General features: G+C 50.4%; 1 long non-coding RNA gene across 1 annotated transcript; it reads left to right on the forward strand.

Annotated features, from left to right (window-relative positions):
- Positions 1-104: 104 nt before the first annotated feature.
- On the forward strand, positions 105-862 carry LOC137230187 (uncharacterized). Its single transcript, XR_010946036.1, has 2 exons — positions 105-729; positions 776-862. It is a non-coding gene; the product is annotated as an uncharacterized lncRNA (long non-coding RNA).
- Positions 863-12,954: the final 12,092 nt, after the last annotated feature.

Here is a 12,954-nt window from a genome sequence, read left to right on the forward strand (position 1 = left end):
GGGGACACGGATTTGATCCCTGGTCCGGGAAAATCCCACATGCTGTGGAGCAACTAAGCCCGTGCGCCACAACTACTGAGCCTGCGCTCTAGAGCCCGTGGGCCACAACTACTGAGCCCCCGTGCTGCAACTACTGAAGCCCATGCGCCTAGAGCTCGTGCTCCCCAACAAGAGAAGACACCACAATGAGACGCCCACGCACCGCAACAAAGAGCAGCCTCAACTAGAGAAAGCCCACGCGCAGCAACGAAGACCCAACAGAGCCAAAAATTTTTTAAAAAAGAAAAGAGAGACAGAAAGAGATAGAGACAAATGCAGAGAGATAGAAGGAAGGAAGGAAAGATGGGAGGGAGGGAGGAAGGGGAGAGGAAAGGGAGAGAAGAGAAGGGAAGGAAAGAAGGAAGGAATAAATGAATGTTTGAAGGAAGGAAGGAGCCTCTTTAACCTTCCACCACGCTGAGATTTCCGTTCCCCACCCGCAGGGACTTGCCTGTGGAAAACTCAGGGTGACTTGAGCCAGGAGGCTCTGGAGAAATTTGGGGTATTTCTGGGAGTATCATGTTGGGGGAGGTGATAAAATAAAATTTATATTTTATGACAAGAAATATTTAAACATAAAAATTTTCTCAGCCCGTTTGGGCCTCCTCCCTCTCCTAATGAAGATGTGTGCCGTGCGTCTGCATTAATCAGACCTCCGTAGGAGATAACATTCCTTCTTAATCTCACAAAGTGTCACAATTCCTCAGGAGATAACCTTCCTTCTTAATCTTGTAAGGGGTCACAATGACCCACGACCCACTACTCACTGTACATGTAGACTTGGATTGTGTAAACTGTCAATAATACGTCATTTGACATATAACCCTTTGTCTCAAAAACTGATGTCATTGCTTTGATCCCTAACAGGTGGAACAGTCCTCAGAACTTTCCGAAAGACTGTCTCCTGGGTTATAACCCTCAGGTTGGCTCGAATAAAATTTTCCATTTCTGGGACTTCCCTGGTGTCCCGGTGGCTAAGACTCCACGCTCCCAATGCAGGGGGCTTGGGTTCGATCCCTGGTCAGGGAACTAGATCCCACATGCCACAACTAAGAGTTCGCATGCTGCAACTAAGAAAAAGATCCCGCAAGCTGCAACTAAAAAGATCCCGCGTGCCATAACTAAGACCCAATGCAGTCAAATAAATAAATATAAAAAAATAAAAATTTATATTTTTTTCTTAGATTGACTATTGATTAATTTCTTTGTCAACAAGGGGACGGAAGGATGCATCCATCCTTAGCATCAGAATGCTGTCCCTCCACAGCTGGTCAAGAGAGAGGTCTATCTGGGGGGAAGACCCTGAGGTACGCAAAGCCCCCCCCACCGCAGGACCCCTCAGTCATCCCCAGGAGTCTTTCTGGGGCCTGACAGAAGCTGCTTCAGGGTTGCCGTGTGTGTCCAGCCTGGCGCTAGACCAGCAAACGTGAAAGCCCATTACGCCAATCACCGTGACCAACTGCCTTTCCCACTCATTACCCAATCAGCGAGTCAGCTTGCATCCATAGGCCCTCACCGCACGGGCACAAACTCCCCTGCCGTTTCTGTGAGACCCCAGTTCTGAGCTCTTCCCACCAACTGAACCTCCATCATGGCTCTGAGCTTCCAGCTGGGAGAGCAGAGCTATATTTCCAGGTGCTCAGGACCTGGCTCCTCTTGGTGGTGTCTGTGACTGGTCCCACGCAGTGTTGAGTACGTCGAAGATGCTCAGAAAATATCTGCTTGTTAGAATTCTTTTTTTTTTAAATAAATTTTTAAATTTATTTTTGGCTGTGTTGGGTCTTCGTTTCTGTGCGAGGGCTTTCTCTAGTTGCGGCGAGCAGGGGCCACTCTTCATCGCGGTGCGCGGGCCTCTCACTGTCGCGGCCTCTTGTTGCAGAGCACAGTCTCCAGACGCGCAGGCTCAGTAGTTGTGGCTCACGGACCCAGTTGCTCCGCGGCATGTGGGATCTTCCCGGACCAGGGCTCGAACCCGTGTCCCCTGCATTGGCAGGCAGATTCTCAACCACTGCGCCACCAGGGAAGCCCCTAGAATTCTTTTTTTCAAGTTCCGTCATTTGCCAGTACATGGAATTTGGACCATCACTTAACCTTTCTGAGCCTTGCTTTCTCTATTTCTAAAATGGGGAGAATAGGACGGTTTGTTCAGAACCTACCATGTGTCAGATTAGATTATTGTACAACCACCTTCTCAGTGAGTCCTCCCCAAGCCCTGTGAGGTTCTCATCCTTAACTTGCAGATGGGCAGACAGAGAATGGGAGATGAGGCACCTACCTACCTGGCAGGCAGCTTCACCATCCTGAGTATCAGTCTTTTTGTCTATAATTTACAGATGACAGTGGTACTTGTCTGATACAGTTGTTTAGAAGATTAAATGATACGGAACACTCAAAACACTTAGCACATAGAAAGTGCTTCTTAGGACTTTCCTGGCGGTCCAGTGGTTAAGACTGCGCTTCCACTGCAGGGGGGGCAGGTTCCATCCCTTGTCAGGGAACTAAGATCCCACATGCCACGCAGTGTGGCCAAAAATATTTAAAAAATAAAAGAAAGTGCTTCTTAAATGTTAGATGCCGCTGTTGTTATTGTTATTAAAATTCCTGCTTAAGATCTCATTTCAGGGAGCACCTGCTCAACTCATCTTAAACAAAAATTTCTTTTCATCATTCATTCGCTTATTCAGCAAACATGAATTGAGCCTTTGGCATGTTTCCAGGACACTGCAGGTACCAGAGATACACAGGTGAGACAGGCAACGCTGCCAGTCTTCTGGGGAGACAGCAAGAAGACAGCTGCCGTGAGATGGGATAGGGGCGGGGCTAGAGTTAAGCCCCATGAGGTTCCTTTCTACTTCTCTCTGGGAGAATCAGGGCAGGCTTCCTGGAAGAGTGGATCTTTGCCTGAGACTTAGTAGAAGAGGAGGGCTAGCACAGTGGTTAGAGAGGAAAGGGCTTTCTGGGCAGATGAAATGGTATCTGAGAGCTCACAGAACATTAGGGAAATAGCAGGGTGTTCAGTATGATTGGAGCAGAGTGGAGTGTGTGTGTGTGTGTGTGTGTGTGTGTGTGTTTGGAGAGTTGAGGTTGTAGACCAGTGGCTCTCAACTAGGGGGCAAGTCTGCCCCCAAGGGGACACTTGGCAATATCTGGAGACATTTTGGATGGTTGCAACTTGGGGGGAAGGTACTACTGGCATCTAGAGGGTGAGGACATTGCTGCTAAACACCCAACACTGCGCAGGACATCCCCCTGCAACAAAGAAGTATCCAGTTCCAAATGTCAATAGTGCTGAAGTTGAGGTAAGGAGGGGCCAGATCAGGAAGAAAGTATTTGCCCAAGAGCAAGAAGAAATAATTGAAAAGTGCTTGTGTGATGAGCTCGGGGTTTTAGGAGCTCATTTTGGCAGCAGACAATGTATCAGAGACGTGGGGTTGAGGGGTGGACTTTCCTGGTGGCGCAGTGGTTAAGAACCTGCCTGCCAATGCAGGGGACACGGGTTCGAGCCCTGGTCTGGGAAGATCCCACATGCCGCGGAGCAACTAAGCCCGTGTGCCACAACTACTGAGCCTGCGCTCTAGAGCCTGCGAGCCACAACTACTGAGCCCATGTGCCACAAGTACTGAAGCCTGCGTGCCTAAAGCCCATGCTCTGCAACAAGAGAAGCCACCGCAATGAGAAGGCTGCGCACCGCGATGAAGGGCAGCACCCCCCCAGCTCGCTGCAACTAGAGAAAGCCCGCGCACAGCAACGAAGACCCAATGCAGCCAAAAATTTAAAAAAACAAATAAATAGATAAATTAAAAAAAAAAGAAATGGGGAGGTTATGGTAAGAGGAGGAAGGGAAAGTGATTTGAGAGGCACTGAAGTGATCCAGGTGAAAGACAGTCAGCAGTTGGTAGGAGAGCAGCAGGGGAGTGGGGGTGGGTGGGTAGATGAGATGGCGAAGAACGCGCACTATGACTGTGAATGTGTGGTGATGAGAAGATTGTGGACGATGCCCCAGAGTCCTGGCTTGGGGGTTTGGGTGCAAGGTGATGATTTCTCCTGAGAAAGGGACCACAAGAAGAGGAGCAGTTTAGTGTAGGGGTGTGTGTGTGTGTGTGTGTGCACGCGTGTGTGTGATGCGTCAGTCTGACGTGTTGAATTCATAATGCACATGGGACATCCAAGTTGGGAAGCTTATTTGGTGGCTGTATATGTGAGTCTGTGGTTGTGGACCAAACCTGGTGAGGAGCAGGTCTGGGGCTGGAGATGAAGACTTGGGAGTGATCTGCATATATTTCATAGCTTGAGACGTGGGGGTGGATGAGATAACCCATGGAGCGTGTGTAGAGTTAGGAAAGAAGGGCACCAAGAAACCAGGTGGTGGCCAATATTTAAAATTCCAGAAGAGGAAGCGGAGCCCACCAGCAGAAACTGGGAAGGAATGGCTAGAGAAGTTGTTAAGAAAAGAGGCTGTTTTTAAGAAGGAGGAAGTAAAGAGGTATCAGGCACTACAGAGGTCAAATAAGACAAGAACTGAAGAATGTCTGTTGGGTTTGGCAATTAGGTGGTCAGTGGGGACGTTGGCAAGAGTAGTTTCCATGGAGCGACGCGGGGTGGGCAGAAACCAGATTACTATCGTGTAAGGAGTCGAGGGGGTTGAAGAACTGGCCAGCAAGTCTGCACTGCTCATTGGAGGAGCTTGGCTTTGGTGCCGAGAAACGAACCCACCTCATTCTTTGACTCAACCTCCGGGAAACACCAATCATCTGTATCCTGGCTCAGATTCCAGCAGTTCAGGGCCATGGTTTGGCTCCTAGAATGACTCCTACTTCTCTTCTGCCTCTCCTCTCCTGTCTGTCAATCCTTCAGAGCCCAGTCCAAGGAACACCTTTACAAGGAAGCCCTCTCTGCCTGCCCTTGCCCTTAATGTGACTCTGGTAGCACAGACAATTGGTATCTTCTAGCAAGTGAAAGTTTTATCCTTCTAAGTGTCCACTCAATACGGTGCCTTGTTTTACTAAGAGGTTCATTTTGTTTGTCTTGCTTTATCGGCTACATGAAGCCTCCCTGAGATTAGAGACCACCTCTGAGTATTTACTGAATGAATGAATGTATGACCCAGTGCACAGAGCCTGGCCCACGATTGTGTCCATGGCAGGTGGGGCTCAGAAAGACACCTGTGGAATTGAAATGAATGGACTTTGAATTTAACTCAGCTGGACTTTCTCCAGGAAGTAAATTTCAAGTTGATTAATTTCAAACTAATTGAAAAACTCCTTCTATGATCTGGGTAGGGTTCTAGGCAGTGAGCAAGAAAGACCAGGTCCCTGTTTTCTTAGAACTTACTTCCTACTGGGAGAGACAGACAGTAGACAAGAAACCAGTGAAGGAGCAAGGTCGTATCACTTTGGCAAATGTTCTGATGGAAGTAAATGAATGATGTGCACCAGAGTAACTAGATAGGCGAATGGGTTGGGTGGGCTTTTTTTTCTTAATTTAATTAATTAATTAATTAATTAATTTTACTTTTGGCTGCATTGGGTCTTCGTTGCTGCGCGCGGGCTTTCTCTAGTTGCAGTGGGCAGGGGCTACTCTTCATTGAGGTGCACGGGCTTCTCATCGTGGTGGCTTCTCTAGTTGTGGAGCACGGGCTCTAGGCGCACGGGCTTCAGTAGTTGTGGCTTGTGGGCTCTAGAGCACAGGCTCAGTAGTTGCAGCACTGGGGCTTAGTTGCTCTGCGGCACGTAGGATCTCTCCTGACCAGGGCTCGAACCCGTATCCCCTGCACTGGCAGGTGAATTCTTAACCACTGTGCCACCAGGGAAGTCCCTGGAGTGGGCTTCTTTAGAAAGAGTTCTCAGAGAAGACTTCTCTGAGGAGGCGACGTTGGAGCCGAGACCCACTAGATGAGACAGAGCCAGTACCAAACTTTAGCTTGGCCAATGGAGCAGAAACCAGTATGACAAGGGTCACACACACCAGTGAGGTTGGACAAGTAGACAAGAGCCAGACCATGGAGGCCCTTGAAGGCAATGGTAATGAGTTTGGATGAATCGCTGCCACAGAGGGAAGACACTGAATGGCAAGCATGGGGATGATGGGCTCGGGTGTACGTTATCAAACGTTGGCAGCTTGGGCTAGGGAGGTGGCAGCAGAGATGGAGAGAAGTAGATGGTCTGGGGAAGTATTGAAGGTGGAAGGTGGGGTGGAGGATGGGCACTGACTGCAAAGACATATTCCTTCTAACTTTGTTGTGTGTACACAGCCCCTGGGAGAGGAGATGCCTGGAGGCCAAGAGGGGTTCTCTCACCAAGGGCGAAGGAAGAGCACTGAACTGGGAATCAGGACGTCTGAGTCCTCCATATCTTAGGCACGGAGACTGGCCTGGGTCACCTCTAAAGGCCCTTCCAGCCCTAGCAGCCCAGCCCTTGTTCTATGTCAATTGTTGGGGCATCCAAAGGGGGAAGTGTCAAAGGAGCTGTCAATCAAGGTTGATTTCACAGAGCAACGGCCCAGGTCTCTATCTCCTGGGCTGCTTACCCCGGGAATGATGTTAGTCCTTTCACCACCTCTTATCTGCCCCCAGGGAGGTGTTGGCTAAGCCCAGGCAGCAGGCGGTGGATTAGCTCTGAAGTTCTGTCTCCTGCAGTTCACTGCTTCTCTGAGGGCAGAACTTGGAGCTAGAAGAGGCTAACCGGCCTCTTATGGTCTGAGAGGAAGGGTGGTGGGACCTCTGGCTGGAATCGAACCTCTCTTTCTCCCTGTCCGTATTTCCTGACCTTCTGTCCCTGGGTTCTGTAGAAGGCCCTCCAGCCCATCCCTGTGGGACACTCCCCTGTGCCAATCAATCCCCCACCATGAATTGCACCAACTGTAAATTTCATCCTGGGAGGGAAATGGGCCCCGAGGGTTGTGCGCGTCTTCTAGGCCACAGATGTAGTGACTTCAAACAGCACACACTTATTAGCCCACAGTTCTGTAGGTCAGAAGTCCGGGCATGGCATGGCTGGATTTTCTGCTCAGAGTCTCTCAAGGCTAAAATCAAGGTGTTGGCTGAGCTGTGTTCTCACCTAGAGTTCAGGGTCCTCTTCCAAGCTCACGTGGTTGTGGTAAGATTCTGTTCCTTCTGCTGTTCCTGGCTGGCTGTCACATGGGGGCTGCTCCACATTCCTTGCCCTCCGTCCTCAAAGCCAGCAACGGAGAGCCTCCCTTGGGTGGAATCCTGCTCATGGTTTTTTTTTGCGGTACGCGGGCCTCTCACTGCTGTGGCCTCTCCCGTTGCGGAGCACGGGCTCCGGACGCGCAGGCTCGGCGGCCATGGCTCACGGGCCCAGCCGCTCCGCGGCATGTGGGATCCTCCTGGACCGGGGCACGAACCCGTGTCCCCTGCATCGGCAGGCGGACTCCCAACCACTGCGCCACCAGGGAAGCCCCCTGCTCATGTTTGTAATCTCTGACTTCAGAAAGAGCCCAGTCACTTTAAAGGGCTTTTGCCTGATTAGATCAGACTCATCCGGGATATTCTCCCTCTCCTAAGGTCAACTGTGCCATATAATATAACACAACCACTGGAGTAAATGCCATCCTATGTCCCCATGTACAGTCCCGGGGATTATGCACCATGTGTGCACGAGAGTGGGAGAAGGATCTTCGGGGACGTCTTAGAATTCCGCTGATTACGAGAGCCAAGGAGGACGTTTTTGGTGGAGAAGGTTGGAGGCCATTCCTGGCAATTTGAGAACAAATCATCCAGTAAAGTGAGAAGTTCCTTTGCCTTTTGGGAGGACATAGAGCAATCTCATGGATGGTTTGAACACTCACCCTAGAAACATCACACCATGTGTTGTCTACGTTTGCAGAGTTCATGGCCCCTTGAATCCATTCATCGTTTCTAGGTTGACAAACCCTGGGGCAGGGTGTGGGGAGGGTGCAAGTGGAGATGAGGGTTGAGCGGTGTGAGTTGGGTATTTGGAGCTGCAGAGTTTTCTACCTTCAAGCTGCTCTGTGTTGGTCATGGGAGGGAGTATTTACTGAATGAATGAATGTATGTGTGTGAGTGTGTGTGTGTCCAGCTCTGTTCTCCATTGCAGCATAAAGCCAAAATGAAACTCCACCTACTTCTGGCTCTTCTACTTGGGACAGTTTCAGCTTTTCATCTGAGTAAGTCTCCTTGGCCTTCAGCCTTTCTTTCTCTACTTGACTCCTTTCTATAGTTTATAGGGTCAGAGTCACATAGCCACACCTTCCTCTCTGGCCATCCCCTATTTCAGGATCTCTGCACAGGAAGGAGCGGGGACTCTAGAGCTGGAGTTGAAGGGATTCCTCAGGGCATCTGCCTGTCTGCAGTCTTGGTTCTACTGTGACGTTCTCAATGTTGTCTTTTCTGCAAGATGCAAACGGTGATCAAATGATCCCTTCTTTTACTTTGAGCTCACCGAGTGTACAGTGCTAAGCGTTTTCTAGGCATTATCTCCTTTAATCCTCATAGCATCCCCATGAGGTATGTGGTGTGGTCTACCCATATCACAAACGAAGAACTAAAGCTAGTAGATGATGGAACCAGAACAAAACCCACAACTGCCTGACTCTAAGTTCATGCCCTTAACCACCAGGACGTCATGTGGGAGGTTGGCTTCTCCTAGCCTCCAGATAGAAGAGGCTACTTACTCAAGGTTGCACAGGAAGTTGAAAAAGATAGAAATCACACTGAGGTCCTTTGTAACTGCTGTTCCCTTGGTATCCGTGACGGTGGAATTCTGACACACTCTTACAAGTTCAGCCCTGTGCTGGGTGCCGTGGAGGGCACTGGGAGAACTTTCCCTCCTTGCCCTCATGGACTTTGTATTCTGGTGTGGGGAGGCGTTGCTTCTCTTTATTCCAGTACTACTAATAAAGAGTAACAAAATCCCTCCTTTAATTGCTTATTGATCTTTATTGGAGTATAGCTGCTTTACAACGGTGTGTGAGTTTCTGCTGTACAGCAAAGTGAATCGGCCACACGTGTACACACATGCCCACTTTTTTTTTTTTTTTTTGCGGTACGCGGACCTCTCACTGCCATGGCCTCTCCCGTTGCGGAGCACAGGCTCCGGACGCGCAGGCTCAGCGGCCATGGCTCACGGGCCCAGCCGCTCTGCGGCATGTGGGATCCTCCTGGACCGGGGCACGAACCCGTGTCCCCTGCATCGGCAGGCGGACTCCCAACCACTGCGCCACCAGGGAAGCCCCATCCTCTCTTTTTTTAAAACCCCTCATGTATTAAGCACTAAATAGGTGCCAGGGTCTGTATCAAGAGACTTTGTGCTAAGGTGGGACCTTGTTTTATTCCTCACAAACCTCTCCTGTTGGCGGTGGTCTGTGACACAAGTGTGACTTCCAGTCCACAAAGGTCTCCTTTGGGGGATTAATGTCAAGAAGGGGGCATGGGGACTTCCCTGGTTGTCCAGTGGGTAAGACTCTGCGCTCCCAATGCAGGGGGCCCGAGTTCGATCCCTGGTCGGGGGAACTAGATCCCACATGCGGGCCGCAACTAAGAGCCTGCACGTCACAACTAAGAAGCCCGCACGCCACAACTAAGACCTGGTGTGGCCAAAATAAATAAATAAATAATGAATTAATAAATAAATATTTTTGTTTTTAAAAAAAGAAGGGGACACGAAGGAGGCATTTGGGCTCCTGGTAGCATTCTGTATCTTGACCTGGCCTGGGTTACGTGGGTGCATTCCCTCCGTGACAACGCCTCAAGCAGTCCACGCTACAGTGCACATTACAGGATACATGTTAAAGATGCAAACCCTCAAGAAAAGCTTTACATGAAATAAGAGGACTGGCCTTACGTCCCCGGGTAAGGGCTCGTGTGGTATTTTTCCTGTCCAGAATGATGCTAAGTAGGCTCTGGGAAACTCAGCTCGTGTCTTTACGATGGTATCCCTAGCGTTCCTGGCATCATCACGCAGGACACAGAGCAGGAGCTCAGGCAGCTCTCGGTGCCCACTTGTTGATTAGGGTCACAGTTCAGTCTCAGTTTCCTGACAAGGGCTACCCCCAGCTCCACATGCCAGGTACTGTCCTGAGGTCTTTACTGGAGCTGATCTCATTTGAGGTGGGTCCTGTCATTAGCGTCGGTTTAGGGATGGGAAAATTGAGACCCAGAGGGGCTGACTCCAGAATGGTGATTCCATTCTATCAAGACATCACACTATGCTGCCCTCTGCATAACGTGGGGCTGGATGGAAATCTGAGACGAGAGGCAGAGTTTGAAACCCCTATGAATATAGATGCAAACAGTAAGCCAGAGAGTTGGCGTTTCATGGATGCTGAAAAGGTGGGCACCGTGGGCTAGTCTGGGCGTAACGCATTTGGGTGAATCAAAGAAAGGAGGATGTAGGAGTCAAACAGACTAGGGTCAGACATGCCACTTCTAACTAGCTGTGTGAGCTTGGGCGAGTTATTTCACCTCTCTGAGCTTGTGTGGTAGGTCTGCGCACCGGGATGGCAGTGTCTAATTGGCAGGATGATTGTAAAGGTTAAGTGAGTAGGATAATGGATGTGAAAGCCTTAATGAAGCATAGTGTTTGGAATATGGTGGACCTTCAAGAATGTCATTTCCGGACTTCCCTGGCGGCCCAGTGGTTAAGACTCCGTGCTTCCACTGCGAGGGGCGTGGGTTCAATCCCTGATCGGGGAACTAAAATCCTGTATGTTGCACGGCGCGGCCCAAAAAAAAAATAAGAGTTATTTCCAGTTTTACATCAGACATCACCGTGGTGACTGAGCAGGGCCCTGGGATGTCTTTGCCCCAGGTCAACCCCAGGGAGGGGCAGGCCAGAGAGAGGAAGTAGAGGGAATGCAGGTGTGGGGTGACTAAGGAGCTGAAAGGTCTTGGTTTAGGTCTGCCTCTGACTTGCTGTGTAATCTTGGGTAACTTATTTAAGCTCTCTGAGATGCCGTTTCCTAATGTGTAATGCAGGGACGTTTAAATGAAACAGCGCTTGTAAAGCTTATCGTGGTGCTGGCTAACGGGAGTAGCCGACCTTCTCGGTCATCCCAACCACGGAGTGAAATGAGGCCCCTGGCCTGGGCCCCAGGACCGGGGAGAATAAGGGGGAGGGGGGCTAGCTTTCCACCCCTCCCCAGCTAGGGAAGTCTCCTGCTTGAACTCTGGAGACCAGGTTTTTGGGCCCTGGAATTAGTCAATCCACCCCCAAGTCAGGTAGATAAGCTGAGGGTTGCGTCCGTTGGGCCAGGGAGATAACGGCCGAGACCGTTATTCTGCATTCAGGGCCCAGAAGTGAGCTCTCAGATACTTCTCCATTTGTAGGTCCCCTGAGAGAGCAGAGGAATGGAAGGAAGCCAGGCCTTTTCACCCTCTGGGTGACCTGTCCCTGATGCCCTGAGCACAGGAGGGCTGGGCTGGAATCCAAGGAACAAATATGCTAGGATATCACAGAGTGGAGTCACCCACCCTGACAGGGCCACAAGCTCTTGGCGGTGATGTCTGGCAAAATCAAGGCTCAGCACTTGCTGGCCTGTCCTTGGGTTGCAGTGAATGTGGCTGGAACCTGATTGATTCATATTTTGACGTTTTGTTCATCATGGTAGCTTTACATAGACTCTGATTTTTAAGAAAGATGGCATCAAATATTTATTTATCTTGACCACTGAGTTCTTTACTGTCCCCTTAAATTTTGCAACTGAGGCAAGCGCCTTCCCCTTAGTCCTGACCTTGGTCGTGACAGAGGGCTGGTGGGAGGTGGGGAGTCGGGGTGGTGCGGGGAGGCTGGCCCACAGAGCATCTGAACGACTCTGCATGAAGGTTTCCATTCCAGCTGCTGCCTCCCCGCCAGAAAGATATGCCTCAAGGTTGGACAAGATAGCATGTTCTAGATCAGTGATCCTCAACAGGGGTACTTTTTCTTTCCAGAGGACATTTGAAAATGTGTGGAGACATTTCTGAGTGACACGATCTGGGGAGGCACGGTTGACATCTAGTGGGTAGAGATCCAGAGATGCTGCTGAACTTTCTACAAGACACAGGACTGCCCCTCCCCCAGCCTTCAACAAAGAATGATTTGACTCCAAATAGTAATAGTGCAAGGGCTGATCTAGAGCCACAGCATAAAGGAAGGAGCATAAGTTTTTCACATATTAAAGATAAGAAAGAGATGGAGAGGGAGAAGGGGAGTGAGAGAGAGGGAGAGAGTGAAGGAGGGAGGGTGTGTGAGAGAGAGAGAGAGAGAGAGAGAGATGGGGTGGGTAGAGCATGTTGGGAGCCCCAAAGACTTAGAAATCTCAGTTCCCCCACTTCCTGCATAACCTTGGCAAGTCACTTGCCCTCTCTGAATCTCATTTTTCACATCTGTGCCGTAGGGCTAATCATACGTTCTCATGGGACTGAGGTTAGGAAGGTGAGGTTTCAAGGATGTAATGCACAGAAAGTACTTGGTCTAGAGAAGAGCTCAGAAGGACTGAGGCTCACCTTCATCTCCTACCTCCTCTCCTGTGGCCTCCCTCTCCCTGAGATTCTCCACTTCATTTGCTGGAATATTGACCAGAGGAAGGCTGCTCCTATGGCTAAAGAGTATTGTTCAGACTGGGACCCTTTAGGGGTGCTGATAACCATGCCAGGACAGTCGTCATCTGGGGCTTTCTCGAGCATACTAGGGTGTTTGGGCACCTGCCTATGGCAAGAGGCAGGTCCCTAAAGTCCCAGCAGAGAGCAGGGCCCAAGGGTGGGAGGACTGAGCAAACCTCTTATCAGCTCCACTCTCCTGCCCCCCAGCCCAAGCCTGGGGCAATCGTCCTGGCTTCTTCCCACTTCCCCAAAAGCCCAGTATAAGGGTGGCCTCTGGCACCCAGCAGCCAGAGGCACTGAGAGTGGGGGCTCCAGACTCTGGGGACGTAAGTGCCCGCTCGGCTGCCCGGGAAGGA

This window comes from Pseudorca crassidens, chromosome 9 (assembly GCF_039906515.1).
Source record: "Pseudorca crassidens isolate mPseCra1 chromosome 9, mPseCra1.hap1, whole genome shotgun sequence".
NCBI classification, from domain to species: domain Eukaryota; kingdom Metazoa; phylum Chordata; class Mammalia; order Artiodactyla; family Delphinidae; genus Pseudorca; species Pseudorca crassidens.